The sequence below is a fragment of the Garra rufa genome, chromosome 19, assembly GCF_049309525.1.
Source record: "Garra rufa chromosome 19, GarRuf1.0, whole genome shotgun sequence".
Taxonomy (NCBI): domain Eukaryota; kingdom Metazoa; phylum Chordata; class Actinopteri; order Cypriniformes; family Cyprinidae; genus Garra; species Garra rufa.
This window is the reverse complement of record NC_133379.1, coordinates 13963030-13980498: the sequence shown is the minus strand read 5'-3', so window position 1 is coordinate 13980498 and position 17469 is coordinate 13963030. Positions and strand designations below refer to the sequence as shown.

Genomic DNA, 17469 nt, shown 5'->3' with positions numbered 1-17469 from the left:
CCGATTTGTTGGTCCAGCACATCCCATAGATGTTTAATCTGACTGAGATCTGGGAAATTTACAGGCCAAGGTCATACCTTGAACTCTGTCATATATCCAAACCATTCATGAACATCTTTTGCAGTGTGGCAGGTGCATTATCTTGCTGAAAGAGACAATGACAGCGTCCATTACCTTTAACTTCTCTATTATGTGGAACAGAGAACCCAGACAAACTACTAAACATCTTAAAGAAATAAATGTCATACAAGTTTGGTGTAATGGCATCAGGGAGAAAATAACAACAGCATTTCCAGGTGAACTAATAATTCAAAATTTCAGCTGGATGCGCTGACACTCTTTGAAAGACATATTCATACAAAATATGTAGCAAACTTCTGTATTTCAAATGTTCCACTAACATGAATATTTAAGCATCAGTATATAGGAAGTATATGTTTTTCCTCTCCCCATGTTTTTTTCTCAGTGTTTTAGTCAAATGTTTGAATTTAGACAGCCGTTCTCAGAGAACAGAAGTCAGGGGAATGGAGACCCTCTGTTTGCTGAGACAGCAGACTGGAGACGTATGGGATGTTGTCCAGAATTAAATATGCTCCTTTGCTGGAACACAGAAGGAATGCTGAAGTACAGACAGATCTGCTGAAATGTTGCCTCTTTGCTTTTTTTTTTACTGGTGTCTTAGAAAAACCTTGTTCTATCAAAGAGCCAAGGCTACGTGTCAAATAGTTCCTAATCCCAGACAGGCAAATAGTTTTCCACTGGGGTTCCATTCAGATAACACAAACTAACAAAAAAATAACTCTATTTAGTCATAAGCCTTAAAAAGTAATTTTGGTTATAGATGTAACTCATGTTTATAAACTGAACACAATCATTAAGCACTGTATTTCGGTGCTGTGTGAAAGTTGTCTTGCAGATATCTGTCCTCTGGCCCATCACTGGTTTCTTCACCAGTATTTCTTGCTCTGAACGCTCTCCTTCTCTGTCTGTCTATTGCTTTCCTGTCTTCCTCTGCATGTTTACCACACCCTGCTGTTTCTCTCATCACTTCCTCTGCTTCTGTCTTCCTCTCTCTCTTCATCATCCCCCCCAGTCCCGGTCTCGAGAGCTCTTTGATCAGCAGCATCTGAAAGCACTCATGGATTTTCAGCTGTGAAATTAAGCCGCCTTCCAAACCATGTCCAGGGTTTTTAATTAAAGATTTAAAATGAGTGACTTTTTTCCTCCACGTCATTTGCAGGAAACATTGAAATGGCTGTCACACTTTCAAAAACTTTGACTTCATTTTACAGACTGGTGTCACAAAAATGTGACACAAAGAAAAGAGAATCCTTTTCATTATATATTAAAGAACCAAGATGCAAGGGAAGCATCGTATTGTGTTGTTTATAATGTGTCAAGATTCATCACTACACTGTAATTTAGGTTTGACTGCTGTCAAGCAAGCATATTATTTGTCCGCAATTGATTAAAAGTCTTTTCTTTCTTTCCTTCATTCTAATCAGGTTAAATAATTATTCTTATTCTGCATGACCATATTTTAGATTCCTTAATCCACCCCATAACTAAGTTTAATGACTACCTTACTAACTATTAATAAACAGCAAATTAAGAGTTTATTGAGAATTAAGAGAACTGGTCCTCAAACTAAATTGTGATCAACTTTTTTTTTTGACCAGCTACAGTAATAATCTTGGACCAAGTATCTGAGTAATGAGCCATCATGTCTTACACAGCTACCAGTTTAAACCTAATTTTCCAGCAGGAAAAGAAAACGTGGATCCAAATACACTATAAAGTGTCTAACAGATTGGCTAATGTGGTTTAGCCTTTAAACACACCTGGCTGTGGGTTTCTCTTTACACTCCCCAATGAATGAGTATTGTGAACATGAATTGCACTAGCAAAGAATTTGATCTAACTAAATACTGGGAAACCTGTGTTGCCTGTGGTATGGTTGCACATTATTTATTCATTGTTTATTTAACAGGGACAAACGTAATTGCACAGTATTGATCAGCAGATGCTCTCTCTCTCTCTCTATATGCTTATATCTGATAGCTAATTTGCAGCACTTGTCCATGATTAGCCTTTTACGAAGAACCTAAGAAATACAGCATCATAAAACAATCTGAAATTTGTTGAAATTGTACTCCCTTCACTGGAATGATGAGTGGCCAAAGGCTGTTCCAAGTCTTGGTAAATTACAATTATGACTTGCACTTCTTGTAGCAATTCCCTGTACTTCTTGTTTGTACTTCTAGTAACTCGTGTTGGGCCTTTTTATAGCCACCTATATTTATATATATTTTTGTAATTAGTTTTAGTTTTTGCTTCTTACCCTTGTCTATGCAGTTTATATTAAAATAACCAGTTTAAATGGTATTCATACATTGATTAAAAGTTTTAAACAATTCAGGTATTAAACAATTTAGGTAATACAACATTTAATTAATTGAATTTCATTGAATGGAATGATAGAATTGTCTATAGCACACATAACCTAAGTATCGAATACATGGTTTGGCACATTAGTATTTAATAAAGTTTGGCTTAGTGCAAACAAACAAACAAACAAACAAACAAACAAACAAACAAATAAACCTAGTTGTGATTTTCTAATGATCCTGAAGACATTTATTAGCATGCTCAGGTGTGTTTGATTAGGGTTAGAGCTAAATTCTGCAGGAAGGTGGATCTCGTAAGCCAGATTTGAGGATCCCTGGTTTACAGTCTCAACATAAACTCAAAGGTGCCATAGAATGCATTGATACAATATTTTAAATTGTTATCTGATATCTACATAGAAGGTATATGGCATAGGAAAAATTCTCCAGAAACAGTTTTACAGGTCCATTTACAACCCTAGGATTTGTCCCTAGAATGAAATGCTCTGTTATTGCCTTATTTGGAAGGTCCGTGAATATTAATGATGAGCTCTGCTCTGATTGGCTGTTTCACAGAGCTGCTCATCTCAATAGCTCGCACATGGAGGAAATATATATTTAATTACGGAGCTCTAGCCGCTTTAAATATGCAGTTTGTTGAATCTGCCGTTTTGAATCGGTGACATTTTACTCTCACTATTGTAATCACATGTGTTCTGTGTTATACTGCAGCGACAGTACTTACCACACAAGTTTAGATGCTGTCAGTGATGCTCAGGATCTGTAAATCATTCACCATCATCAGCGCAGTCATCTCTCTGTTTATGTGGTAAGTGAAATCTTATGTACTGCAATGTAATGCTTCCTCTAGCATTAAGCTAACCATGTCCCTTCAGTGGCTCGCCTTATTTTACTGATGTACTGACGTTACTGATGATTGGGCGATGCAAATGTTGGGGGCATAACTTTTAACGATCGCGACTATTGCGTAATAGGCGGTGTTATGTTGGAATTGACCTATTTTTCAGTGGTCTTTTGTAAACACCATTATATAAGGAGGAGGAAACGGTGGTGTTTGAGACTCATGGTATGTCATGTCCATGTACTGAACTGTTACTATTTAACTATTCCAAGGTAAATACAGTTTTCCATTCTATGGCACCTTTAAACTTATTCTGATTGTTGCAAAATTGTGATCTCAAACAAGATCGTAATCCACAAAACCTCCAAATGGGGTCCACCCCATGATCTATTTTCTAACATGGGAAAACATAATATGCCATTACCATTCCAAGGGACATAATTTGTTTTGTTTATCTTCATCTTCATGCTCATAAAAAGTACAGTGCCAGTTTTCTAGTACAGCCAGTCTGGACATACTTGGCATTGTCATGACAACGACTCTCTTTTGGCCTCATGGGACAGTAAAGTGCCCATTGGAAACACACTTCAGACTCTCTGCAGAAGCAGAACATCCAAGTGTTTTGCTTCTACAGTTAGCTGACAGTATAGGGAAGTGAGCATATTTCAACAATAAGCACAATTACCATGGTATTTTAATGAATTATTAAAATGCTTAAGCCATTTGTTGCATTTGCCCCGTCTCCAGATTTGTGTAGGCCATCTTACATTTAAGATATTAGGGGGTAAAATAAGTTTGTTTTTGTCCAGAATAGCATGACTGCAAATATAATAATGATTTAATACAACTGTTCAATAAATAATATTATATAAGTTATATTTTAGGCACAATATTGTATATTTTTGCTCAATTTTGCCAGCGAAAATACCTATTAAGCCACAGCAGAACTGTTTTGCATCTATGATTTGCACATGATGGTGATTCAATTCTGAATGAATCTGCATTTTGAACAAATTGGGTGAATGAATGATTCAATGACTACGTTTACATGGACACCAGTAATCTAATTAATGACCTTATTCTGAATAAGACAATAATATGATTAAGCTGTTTACATGAGTTGCTTTTAGAATATTCCTTTCATGTTCCCGTTTTACATGTTATAGTACATAGATCGATTAATGACACACATCATTAGGTCCACACGCGACGCTATCAGTTCATCTTCGTTATAGACTTTTGGATGTTTCGGTTTTAATTTGACAAAAGCTTGAAGTGGCTCTGGACATATGCAACACATTTTTGTGCATGCTGTGCTGCTCCAAAGCGTCTGCTCCATACAGCGAGCGTTTCAGAGCCAGACAGTTTTTAGGAAAAAAAAATCACACGCAAGCACAGTCACCGAAAGCCAGTTTAGTTTGACTTTTTTTGTTTGTTTTCATTTTGAAAACCCTGTTATCTTTGCCGTTTACGTCACATTACGCCTTGGAGGCTTTCTTTTATTTATTTATTTTTTATTAATTAATTTGATTGCGCGCCCTGTAATAAATGGTTTAGTCGGCATATAACACAGCATGTGATGGAGTCCATGCCTCGTCTTATTAGTTTTTGTTAATAAATGCTATATAAGCTAGTTTTATTTGATTGTTGTTATGCTGTTTAATTAAAAATAACAAATCCATCTTTTAAGAATTTGTTTTAATCTTAAAATTGATAGGTGTAGCCTATATGTAAGCAAAAGATCATGAATTCGTAAAAGTAAAAGTGAAAAGCATCCTAAGACGTTCCAATAGCGGAAATCCCGTTCACAAAATTAAAATCACAAATAAATAATAGCCTGCTAATGAAAAAGAACGGGTTGAATGTTAAATACGTTTCCATAAAACTATAAATTATGATAACAGACAAACTATTTATCAGCAATGAGCATTGATTAATCCCATGTTGTAGCAAAAAAATTAATAAATAAAAATGAAACCAAAGCATATGCACGTGCGACCAACTGAGAGCGTTATGCCGCGTTCCAGGAAACCCGTGTTTTTCCAAACTTCTACCCGTGAAAGTGCTACAAAGTCCTGAGTCGTGGTTTGAAGACGTGATTTACGAGCTCAAAAACCTGTCTGGAACGCAGCATTAGTGTGTATCCTGTGGTGAAAAGTACTACGCAAGGGGAATAGTGTGATTAAGGTGTGTACATGTCTTCCATAATGCGACTAAAATAGGAATACTCCACCTGTCTTAATTCGATTTGTGTTTACTCCGATTATGACTTTAGTCGGATTAAATTAATCAGAAATATCAGTTTATATGGTTGCTTCTTAATCAGAGTATTGTCTTAATCGCGTTAAAATCGGAGTATTGTTGTCCATGTAAACGTACTCAATGTCCCATTCATAAAGAGAGCCATTTACTTCACTCCTGAATGAATCAGCAGTTTGAATGGATCAAATTAATAAATGACCAAATGATTTACTCATAAAGACATTTACCACCACCTACTGGCAGTTTTAGTTTATTGTTTAGAGTATCTTATTTAGGGTGTTTCATTAAAATGCCTTTGATGCTTTTCCCATTTAACACAATAATGGCTTTAAAGGAGTAGTTCACTTTCAGAACAAAAAATTACAGATAATGTACTCACCCCCTTGTCATCTAAGATGTTCATGTCTTTCATTCTTCAGTCATAAGGAAATTATGTTTTTTAAGGAAAACACTTCAGGATTTCTTTCCATATAATGGACTTCTATGGTGCCACTAATTTGAACTTCCAAAGTGCAGCTTCACGATCACAGCCGAGGAAAGAAGGGTCTTATCTAACAAAACGATCGGTTATATTCTAAAAAAAAAAGACAATTTATATACTTTTTAAGCTCAAATGCAAATAAGTCTAGCTTTGTGTGCACTCTGTGTAGAGATTAAAAAGTATATAAATTGTAAATGTTTTTAGAAAATAACTGATCGTTTCAAAAAACATAATTTCTTTACGACTGAAGAAAGAAACACATGAACATCTTGGATGACAAGGGGGTGAGTACATTATCTCTACATTTTTGTTCTGAAAATGAACTACTCCTTTAATGACAATTTCACAGTTCAATTTGATGTGTGATTTATTTGCGATCAGTTAGATTAATTATTATTTTTAATTATTTGACAGTTGCATTTTATGAATGTAAATTTCGTTACAGATTAAAAAGTTACAATATTGCAATATTTACAGATGTGAACAGCACATAACAGTGTGTGGAAACTAAACTGCTTCCACCATAACCAACAAAGCTATGTTTTCTGCAGCATTGTATACAATATATTTTTCTTCTCTGTGTTGAATTTTTTAAATAGCCTGCGAGAAGGAGTAGCAGAATCTCTATCATTTTCTGTCACATCATTTCTACCATCATACTGCCTAGCTCTAGGACGCAGATTGTATTCAGGACATGTTAGATGGCTCTATTAGAGAGCTCATTTGTATTCAACCACATATGGAGAGAGTAAGGTTTGATTTTGCTTTCGGAATACAAGATGCTGCTATGAAGACCCAAAGTCGAGGGTCTCACTGGGACGGCGAGTTGCATCCCTTTGGGACATTGGTAATAAGCATGTGCTGAATCATAGTGTCTTAGCTGTCTGTTGCACATGTGCCTAGAACTGGAGGCAGATGCCTCAGTCACTTAATGACAAAACACTAACACCCTAACAAGAGTTTATGAGGCCTTATTACCAAATGATTCAGCCGCTGCTTGTCAGTCAATTAGCTCTAAGCACTTCCACCATTCAGGCAGAGGGGTGCAGAAATAAGCTCCAGAAACGGCATGTCGTTTGGCAGTGCGCTGCCTGCGTTTTGCTGACAGTGAAAGATGAGTACAATGTGCAGCCATCAGCAGCTCGTAGACTCAGGCTTGTTTGTTTGTCATGAGGGCAACTGCCGGGATTGACAGCATATTGTGGCGTGCTGCTTGTTATGCTATGCTAATCTCCCACCTGTCTGGTGGATTGCATGCACTAATGGCACAATGTGTTGTAGCATCAGTGCTGGGCAGATTACTTACAAACTGTAGTCCATTACAGATTACAGGATGAAAGCTGTAGCTGATAATAGAATCTAAATTACTTATATTAGGTAATCTAATATAATCTAATCATTTAGATTACTTTTTTAATGGTTTTAAACTAACCATTAAGTGTCCAGTATTAAAGTATATTGCATAGCTACTTGCACATTTTTCTGCAATATGTTTGTGCTTTAATATATAATAATAGGTAAACAGGCTCTCCAGCTCTTCCACAGCCAACGGGTGGCTTGGTACAAATCTTAAACAAGCCATTTAATTTCTAATGACAGTTTTCTATGGATGAATTCAAACATCTTGGCTTTTAAACAGCAATGAGAAGGAAATTGCAAAACGTCATTTTAAATAGTTTTATAGCTTTGAAGTAACTTCTGGCCTTTGAATATGTATGAGACTAAAGGTTAGTGAGACCTTTTGAGCTGTAGTTTATCTGTAATATTTCAAGACTCATTTCATAAAAATATATATCACATAGAGGAAACATTTCAACATGGATTACAAAGTATATTATATTGAATATTTAATCAAAGGATGGCATCTACAAAGGTTTAGCTCTGAATATGTACTACTGAATATGTGATGCAATGAGTTTAAAAGAGCAGATCATTTAAAGACCAGGTCTTACGGTTTTTTGAAGTGTCCTAATATTGTGTTGAAGTTTCCTAAAACAGGTTTAAATGCAGCTGAGGTCGGAAGACAATTTTAATTTTCCCAGAATATACGTTTATACATAGTCATTTGTCAATGATTTCGAAATGGTTTGTTAGAATCAGTTTTGAACTTAATGTCTGTAAACCCCTCCTTTCCATAAGTCTACTCTGCTCTGATTGGCCAGCTGGACAAGCCTGTTATGATTGGCACAGAAAGGCGTACTGTAGCAAGTTTGCGAGTGCTATCATCTGTGTTGACTAGTCCGTGGTTGTTTTTGACGTTGCGGGTTGAAGAGACCCCAATAACGTCATATTTAGCCCCTGGAATGCGAATTTACCAGGGGAACCCTGACAAAAAGCGTGTATTTTACACCCCAAAATGCGTTTTTTAACAGGGGACTGCTCTCTAAATGCATTTGGGCTAGTTTTGAATTTTCAATTAGAACAACGTCGGTCTACATTAATTGACACATTCTTAAAAAAATAATGAATTATCAGAACTATTTTAGCAAGACATTAATATCGTGCTTACAGTATCACATACAGTATAAAAAAAAAAAAAAAAAAAAAAAAAAAAACCTAGATATTCTGAGCACTCAGTTGAGAATGTATACATAACGTATTAATTGTACTTACAGGTTGTGGTTCAGAAGCGCCTGTTAGTCCAAGTAAAGAAAATTAGAATGCAAAGGATCAAATTGTATTGCTGTGGTATCTTGGAAAAAAAATCATTTTAACCACTGATTCTTCACATAATCATCTTTCGGCAATGAAGGCAAAACAAAGTTGCTTTAAACAGCGCAGAAAACAGTGTTTTCTTGACATGATGTAAACACACTAACTTCTAGTGGAAGTGTTTTGCGTATTTCACTGCAAATTATATTCGAAAATATAATGATTCGTTAAGGCAATTCTGAGTCAACTTTTTCTTTTAAGAGAAAATATCATGTTTAATGCACTTTTTGATTAACAGCTTTGCAGACTGTTTACACTGAAGGATAGTTACATCACAAACTGTAAGAGATATTTTTTGAAAACCCATATGACCTGCACTTACAATTGTGTTTCTACCATACAAAGATTTAATTCAATTCAATTCAATTTTATTTGTATAGTGCTTTTCACGATACAATTTGTTGCAAAGCAGCTTTACAGAAAATTTAACAATAAATTTCTACAATACATTTAGTAGTAGCTTACTAGTGGTGACTTTGTCAAGTTGATGTACATATGGCAGAGATGTTTTGTAAAATCAGTTAATCATTTAATCAAACAGACAATGAACGGAATAAACAATCAACTTATAGCAAAATCTGGTAGTGCTGCTGGTATGTTGTTTCAGGGCTGGCATCATCATTTAAAATAGAAATCATTTATGTATAAACAACTTTACAAAAGTATGAATGTTTATGAATCCTTATTAAGTGTATGACTATTTAATTAATTGATTGATTTTATTGTATTTACGATAAAGAAAATTGTTTTCAGTCGCATTTAACAGTTGGCTCATTTACTTAATTTGAAATTTTATGATTTCATTCATGTGTGTTTTCTGGTGCCAGCTCATTTATCAGGTTTTCTGCAATTAACAACTTTAATTTTACTCGGTACCTCACACAAATCTGTTGTATACTGCTAGAGAGTAATGTGACACAGGATATCCATGACTGATAGAGCAAGTTATTAGTTACCTTGTTTGCAAATCTGTTCTGTTCTAATGCTGTCTGACTCTGACATTAAAAAATAGCCTTGTTTGTCTTCTAATTTAATCTTTAAGAGCCTGATAAAGAAAAGCAATATCAGTTAAGGATTAGGAAAAATTAGCTGCACAACACTCAGGAAATTGGTCTACTCATACGGGTAGAATAATTTATTTATCCCTGTATAAATCAAATGTTAGTCTGACTTCACATTTTCCACTTTGAAGTAGAAAATTTGGAGTGATACAAAACTCTCCAGATGCTTTGATGATCTCATAGATAACTCATATATCCCGTGTAAACATAATTAAGCTATTATGCTAATTATCAAATACTTGCCATCATAATGAGCCAGTTTTGTGGATGTAAAGTACAACTGAAGACAGTCTCAAACAGTCTCAAAGCCAGGATCAAAGTTCTAATAGAAAAAAAAAAAAAAAAATACAAATAACTGTTGGGGCATCACTATAAGATTTTCCCCTAGGATTTTTAAATGATGATCTGATGCAATGGAGAGAGATATTTAGAGAATGATGCTTGGCTAGCTTGTAGCTTAATAGGCTCATTTCACCGCTGATATTTTTAGTAATGAATGTGATGAAATGGTAATGACACAAACAATTCAGAACAGCCTTTTGCTTACTGCAAGCAGTACATCTAAATGGGATATGGAGGCGCGATTAAACATTAGTTTTGATCCAATTGCCACCTGACTAATGGCGAACTGCCCTAAATCCTCATATACAGTCTGTTAATTTAACACTCAGATATGATGGCTTTTATGAATCTGTGATGATTTCACATCCTCATAAATCTGTATGGCTCAATCTTCTCATGTGATATAAAGCTGCTTCTCACAGTTACTGTGATGAGAAAATGAGACCTGCCACCATGCAGTTTTTTGGTGCGCGATATAAGTTGGGAATTGCACCCCTGCCTGTGTTTATTTTTAGCAGATTAATAGTAGTAGCGTGCAAGTGTAAAATAAAGCCCTCTGCTGATCCGTTCACATGCTCCTGATGGCACACACGTTCACCTAAAAAAAATTGTTTTTCAGAACCTAATTGTGTCTTTGACTGGTGTAAGTTGCAAAGGTGAGAATTACAGTGTCATAGAGAGTGAGAATGTGGTGTTTTCATCATTCTGGTTGTCTCAACTCATTAAATCCTTATTGAACAGTGACACTGGTGTTGCTGCACAGCCTAGGCAGCCATCTGCTGTAGTGTTGTTATTCTTCAGGACATTTCATAACTAGTCAAACTAGCGTGTTATACAGGTGCATCACAATAAATTAGAATGTTGTGGAAAATTTCATTTATTTCAGTAATTCAACTCAAATTGTGAAATTTGTGTATTAAATAAATTCAATGCACACAGACTGAAGTACTTTAATTATGATGATTTGGCTCACATTTAACAAAAACCCACCAATCTCAACCAATTAGAATATGGTGACATGCCAATCAGCCATGACATGCCATTCAAAATGGTCTCTCAGTTTGGTTTACTAGGCAACACAATCATGGGGAAGACTGCTGATCTGACAGCTGTCCAGAAGACAATCATTGACACCCTTCACAAGGAGGGTAAGCCACAAACATTGATTGCCAAAGAAGCTGGCTGTTCACAGAGTGCTGCATCCAAGCATGTTAACAGAAAGTTGAGTGAAAGGAAAAAGGAAAAGAGTCTTGAGAGGCTTGTTGAGAAAAATCGATTCAAGAATTTGGGTGAACTTCACAAGAAATGGATTGAGGCTGGGGTCAAGGCATCAAGAGCCACCACACACAGACATATCAAGGAATTTGGCTACAGTTGTCGTATTCCTCTTGTTAAGCCACCCCTGAACCACAGACAACATCAGAGATGTCTTACCTGGGCTAAGAAGAAGAAGAAATGGACTGCTGCCCAGTGGTCAAAAGTCCTCTTTTTAGATGAGAGCAAGTTTTGTATTTCATTTGGAAACCAACGTCCTAGAGTCTGGAGGACGGGTGGAGAAACTCATAGCCCAAGTTGCTTAAAGTCCAGTGTTAAGTTTTCACAGTCTGTGATGATTCGGTGTGCAATGTCATCTGCTGGTGTTGGTCCACTGTGTTTTTTGAAAACCAGTCACTACGCCCATTTACCAAGACATTTTAGAGCACTTCATGCTTCCTTTTGCTGACCAGCTTTTTAAAGATGCTGATTTCATTTTCCAGCAGGATTTGGCACCTGCCCTCACTGCCAAAAGCACCAAAAGTTGGTTAAATGACTATGGTGTTGTGTGATTGACTGGCTAGCAAACTCACCAGACCTGAACAACATGGAGAATCTATGCCATGCCATGCCAAATTGAGGCAGTAATTAAAGCAAAGGGAGCCTCTACCAACTATTTGGTACATATACAGTAAATGAACATACTTTCCAGAAGGCCAACAAATTACTATATTTTTTATTGGTCTTATGAAGTATTATAATTGGTTGAGATAGTGAATTGGTGGGTTTTTGTTAAATGTGAGCCAAATCCACTTAATCCATCCAATTAAAAAAAACAAAGACTTAAACTACTTCAGTCTCTGTGCACTGAATGTATTTAATACACAAGTTTCACAATTTGAGTTAAATTACTGAAATAAATGAACTTTTCCACAACATTAAAATTGTTTGAGATGCACCTGTATTTCAAACCTCTGTAAATTTGAAGGAGAAAATAAAAATGTTATTTTTTTCGCTTTTAGTTTCAGTTCTGTCAATCTCAACTTTTATGCAGCAAACACAAAGTAGTGAATGTTTTGTTTTGAAGTCACTTCCCATGCCATTCTGAAAAAAATATATTTAGTTTCAGGCACATCCCTACAGCATATAAAAATCAATCAATCTCAATAAAACTCAACAAGTGACAATAAACTGTATTCATACTATGGCTAGTGCCTATACTTACCAATATCTGAATACTGGACAAACACCACAATATGTAATATCTGTGAGTAAAGATTTTAAACTTAATATAGTGTCGGTGAGAAAAGAAGAAGAAAAAACATTGCCCACATGCTGTTTCTTATTTATTGCTTTAGCATCCCATTTAATGTGAACAATTACAGCATTATATTTCTTTAAAACATTGACAATTGGCAACCTCTGTGCTGTGCTCTCCATGACTCCAAATCACCAACTTCGCCTACTCATGTAGAAAAAGTGAGGAATAACACTAGGACAGTGCAAGATTTGCATCAGCAGCTATGTTAAAGCCAAAAAACCCAGGGGCATTTAATTATTTAGTCCTACAAGCACAGTTAAGAGAGCTAACTTAAAAATGGGAGAGAGAGGAGGGCAGAAATGCAGGGGAAGAGCGTATTATGGGCAATGCCTTTGTGACAATCTGTTACTCATTCACTCACTCAATCACTCAGTCAGTCAATTACTTAATCACTTACTCAGTCAGTCAGTCACTCACTCACTACTCACACACCCAATCACTCACTTAATTCAATTCAATAGAGCTTTGGCATGACTGTGTAACATACCACAATGTTGTCAAAGCAATAACTATATAGTACACAAACATACAGATAAATACATTAAATATAATATATTATTTACTCATTCACTCACTTGCTCACTCAATCAATCAGTCAGTCAGTCAGTCAGTCAGTCACACACACACACACACACACACACACACACACACACACACACACACACACACACACACACACACTCACTTAGTCATTTGCTCACTCACTCACTCAGTCAATGACTTACTCATGCACTCAATTACACTGTCAGTCAGGCACTCATTCACTCAATCACTTGCTCACTCACTTAATCACTCGCTCAGTCACTCAATCGATCATTCAGTCAGTTACTCAATCACTCGCTCGCTCACTCAATTACTTACTCAGTCAGTCAATCAATCAAACACTCACTTACTCAATCGATCACTCAGTCACTCAATCATTTGCTCACTCACTCACTCACTCACTCACTCACTCGCTCATTTGCTCAGTCACTCAATTACTCAGTCAGTCAGTCACTTATTCAATCAATCTCTCACGTACTCAATCAATCACTTAGTCACTCAGTCACTCACTTAATTGATCACTCAGTCACTTGCTCACTCAATCACTTAATTAGTCAGTCAGTCACTCATTCATTCAATCAACTCACTTGCTTAATCTGTCATTTACTCACTCAATCACTCGCTTACTCAATTACTTGCTCAATCAATCACTCACTCACTCAAACGATCAATCAGTCACTCGCTCGCTCACTCAATCAATAGATCACTCACTCACTCACTCACTCACTCACTCACTCACTCACTCACTCACTCACTCAATCACCCGCTTGCTTGCTCATTTAATCACTCACTCAATAACTCAGTCAGTCACTCACTCAATCACTCATTCAATCAATCACTCATTCACTCAATCACTCAATCAATCGATCACTCACTCACTCACTCACTCACCCAATCACCCGCTCACTCGCTCGCTCACTCACTCACTCACTCACTCAATTACTCAGTCAGTCACTCACTTAATCACATGCTTGCTTGCTCACTCAATCACTTGCTCACTCACTCACTAAATCAATTACTCAGTCACTCACTCACTTAGTCATTGCCTGCCTTAATTACAGTGAATAATCTGTAACCCAACATTCCTCAAACAACTGTCATTATCTCTGTCAATATGTGCATGTTTATAGAGCACAGTTACTACTATTTAATGCCATTCATTTGACATACACGATTTTGGTAAATCTATCAATATTGTATGGTGCATAATTGTCACATTGGTAACTTTCTATATAACTATACAGTTAAAAAAAATGGCAAACAAGTTAATTGAGATTTTCTAAACTGTTTTCTTTGCATTGTTAAAAATGCATAGAAATGAATAGGTTATGTCCTTCATTCATTTTCACGGTAGGGAACACATTATATTGGTTTATTCATCTAAAAATGTAAAGAGTTAGATCATTTATTATTAGTTTTTATTATATTAATTTATTAACAATAGAGAGGGTTAAATTTATGAAATAAAAATAACTACAAAATACTAACTGCAAAAGATTTCAAATGTACAAATTGTTACCATTTTCTGAATTTTCCTATTTCAAGTACTCAAATCTGTACAGTGGAAGACTACAAAAGCACTACATTAAGTAATATATATATATATATATTAGAGGTGGGCCGTTATCGGCGTTAACGTGCTGCGTTAACGTGAGACTCTTATCGGGCGACAAAAAAAATATCGCCGTTAATCTATTCTCAAAGTTGGGTTGGGCGCTGGGTCTAAACTACGTAAGCTGTGATGACCTTCACCTTGATAGTTTAGCGCGGATGTCTACCTAGCCGAATTGAGTGTATGATGATCCGTGATCCGTACGGACCAAAGCGGTTCGGCACGCATGTGATTCGCGGATTAACTGTTAAATTTAACCATCATAGAGTAAAAGTTTATAATTGGCACATGTTTTGTCTTGCCAATTTACCAATTCAAACAATTTAAAAAGGGAACATGCACGCCGACGCACACACCTGAAGAGAGCACGCGCACCGAGAGAGAGAGAGAGAGAGAGAGAGAGAGAGAGAGAGGCGCGATTCACACAGATTGATTTCTCTTTAACTTCTTTTTGAACGGAAACACACATACAAAGTCATATCTTAATACCCGTTTTGGTGTTCTGGTAAACACAGTCGGTTATGTCTTCAATGAACCGAAACAGCTGAGAAAGAGATGCGTGCCAGTAGTCGGTACGTGCATTATGCCTTAAAGAGACAGCATCCTATAAATACCTGCAGTGAGAAGCACTAGTTATTTACAATTAATTATTAAATTTCCGCACCTGAATTCTAGGGTTATTGATTTTATTAGTAACTTTATGTTGTATTCATTTACACTTGTTATTTGTGTAATTGTTCTTGTTTTGTTACTGACTTTATTAGTTCAGCTAGTAGTGTTTGCTGTGGATTAGAAGTAGCCTACTTAAAGCATTCAGTAATTAGTAAAAAACAAACTTTTTTGTTTTGTTTTGTTTGTTTTTTGCTGATCCGAAAAATGATCCGATCCGTGACTCCAAATCCATGATGTGATCCGAATCGTGAGTTTTGTGATCCGTTGCACCACTAATATCCATGACCTTGCGCATCTGTGTATTAATCTGCAACGCGCACGTCGCGCAGCCTTTTACTCAGAAGTAGGCTACATGCAGTGTGGAAATAGTTGGTTACACAAGTTTGTATAGTTAATTGTGTTGTAAATGCAATTGTCAAGCAGTTTGTGATGCATTTTGGAAACAGGAGATGGGCCCCTGGTCTAATGCGCCACCTGGCTTAAGAAACCCATTCTCAAAGACTTACTTTTAGTCATTATTTGGTTAGCACACATATTCTGAATGCCTTCAGCAGAATTCAAATTAGCCATTTTAATCTAGATTAATCTAGATTAATTCCAAAATTAATCTAGATTAATCTAGATTAAAAAAATTAATCTATGCCCACCTCTAATATATATATATATATATATATATATATATATTTTTTTTTTTTTTTCTGAACAGCAAAATGGTGTGGCTGAAAATGAGAAAAGTATTTACTAAGAGCTCGATGTTCTTTTGCACACTAAATGCATTAAATACTGTGTCAGCCTTTCTTGCCAGTTTCTTTGTTAACTAGAGAAAAAACGTCCCAGGTTACGTATGTATGAGACGCTGTGTCCAAAAACGTTATGGGGAACGCCATTGGTGAACCACACTCTGAATATTGTGTGTAACCAATCCGAAGGAGGGGCGTGACGTCACAGGCGGGTGACATAAGCGACCAAGAGGTAATAAAAGCACATGCGGCGGAGCCGGCGTCAGCTTTAGGAATGAAACAAGCGCTGGGAATTGTGGCCCTGGACGCAGCGTCTCGTAACCTGGGATATTCCCTTCCGGGAACTCAAGCTGCGTCCGAAAACGCTATGGGGAACGAGATGCCCATGCCTCCAGAATTCCAAGTCCCTGCCTAGGAAGAGCAAGGGCAAGAGAACAGAGGAGCCAGGCTGGCTCTAAGGCTAGGTAGTAAAACCTGACAGGCTTTTGAGGTGAGAGGCATGGACCAATCCGCAGCGTTGCAAATGTCCTGACAGGAGCACCTGCCAGGAGGGCTATAGAGGCAGCCATGCCTCGGGTGGAGTGAGTCTTGGCCCCCAGGCGAGAGGGGAGACCAGAGGACACAAAGGCAGTAGGAATGACATCAATGAGCCATCTACTAATAGTCTGTTTGAAGCCGGATGCCCTACTTAGGGGGTCCGAGACAAACAAGTAGCTGATCCCCCTTGTGCATTATACTTCTGCTGGTCAGGCTCCATGAATGGAGGAGGACAGAAGGCCTAGAGTACGAAGGCTCCAAATGGAAACGCAAGGCCACACTCGAGGCCTCCACCTTAGCGCACCACGGAGGAAACTTATAACAAGGGGGTCCTTGCCCACTGAAAGGCCACCACGAGGGGTGTGGTAGGCCGAAAAAGCCGCCACATTAAGCCTTCAGGGTGGAGTGGGTTAACCCTGCAGTGAAGCAAGCCAGCAGGAACTACAGGACTGTACTAGATGGGCAGTTCACAGGTTCGAGCTGGTGGTGTCTGCACCAAGAGGTGAAGAGTCTCCACCTCAGGGAGTATAGTTTCCTCATAGAGGGAGCTCTGGACTGGAGGATGGTCTCTGTAACTTCAGTTGAGAGACCCGAAGCTATGAGCTGTGCCCCCTCAGGGGCCACACCCACAGGTTCCACCTATCTACACTGAACCCTGAGACAAGAACCAAGGTTTCTTCCAC

General features: G+C 37.2%; 1 protein-coding gene across 1 annotated transcript in view; it reads left to right on the top strand.

Moving 5' to 3' along the window:
* LOC141292722 (gamma-aminobutyric acid receptor subunit beta-2-like) overlaps nt 1-17469 on the top strand; it is a 129434-nt gene that overhangs the window by 16553 nt on the left and 95412 nt on the right. The window lies entirely within an intron of this gene.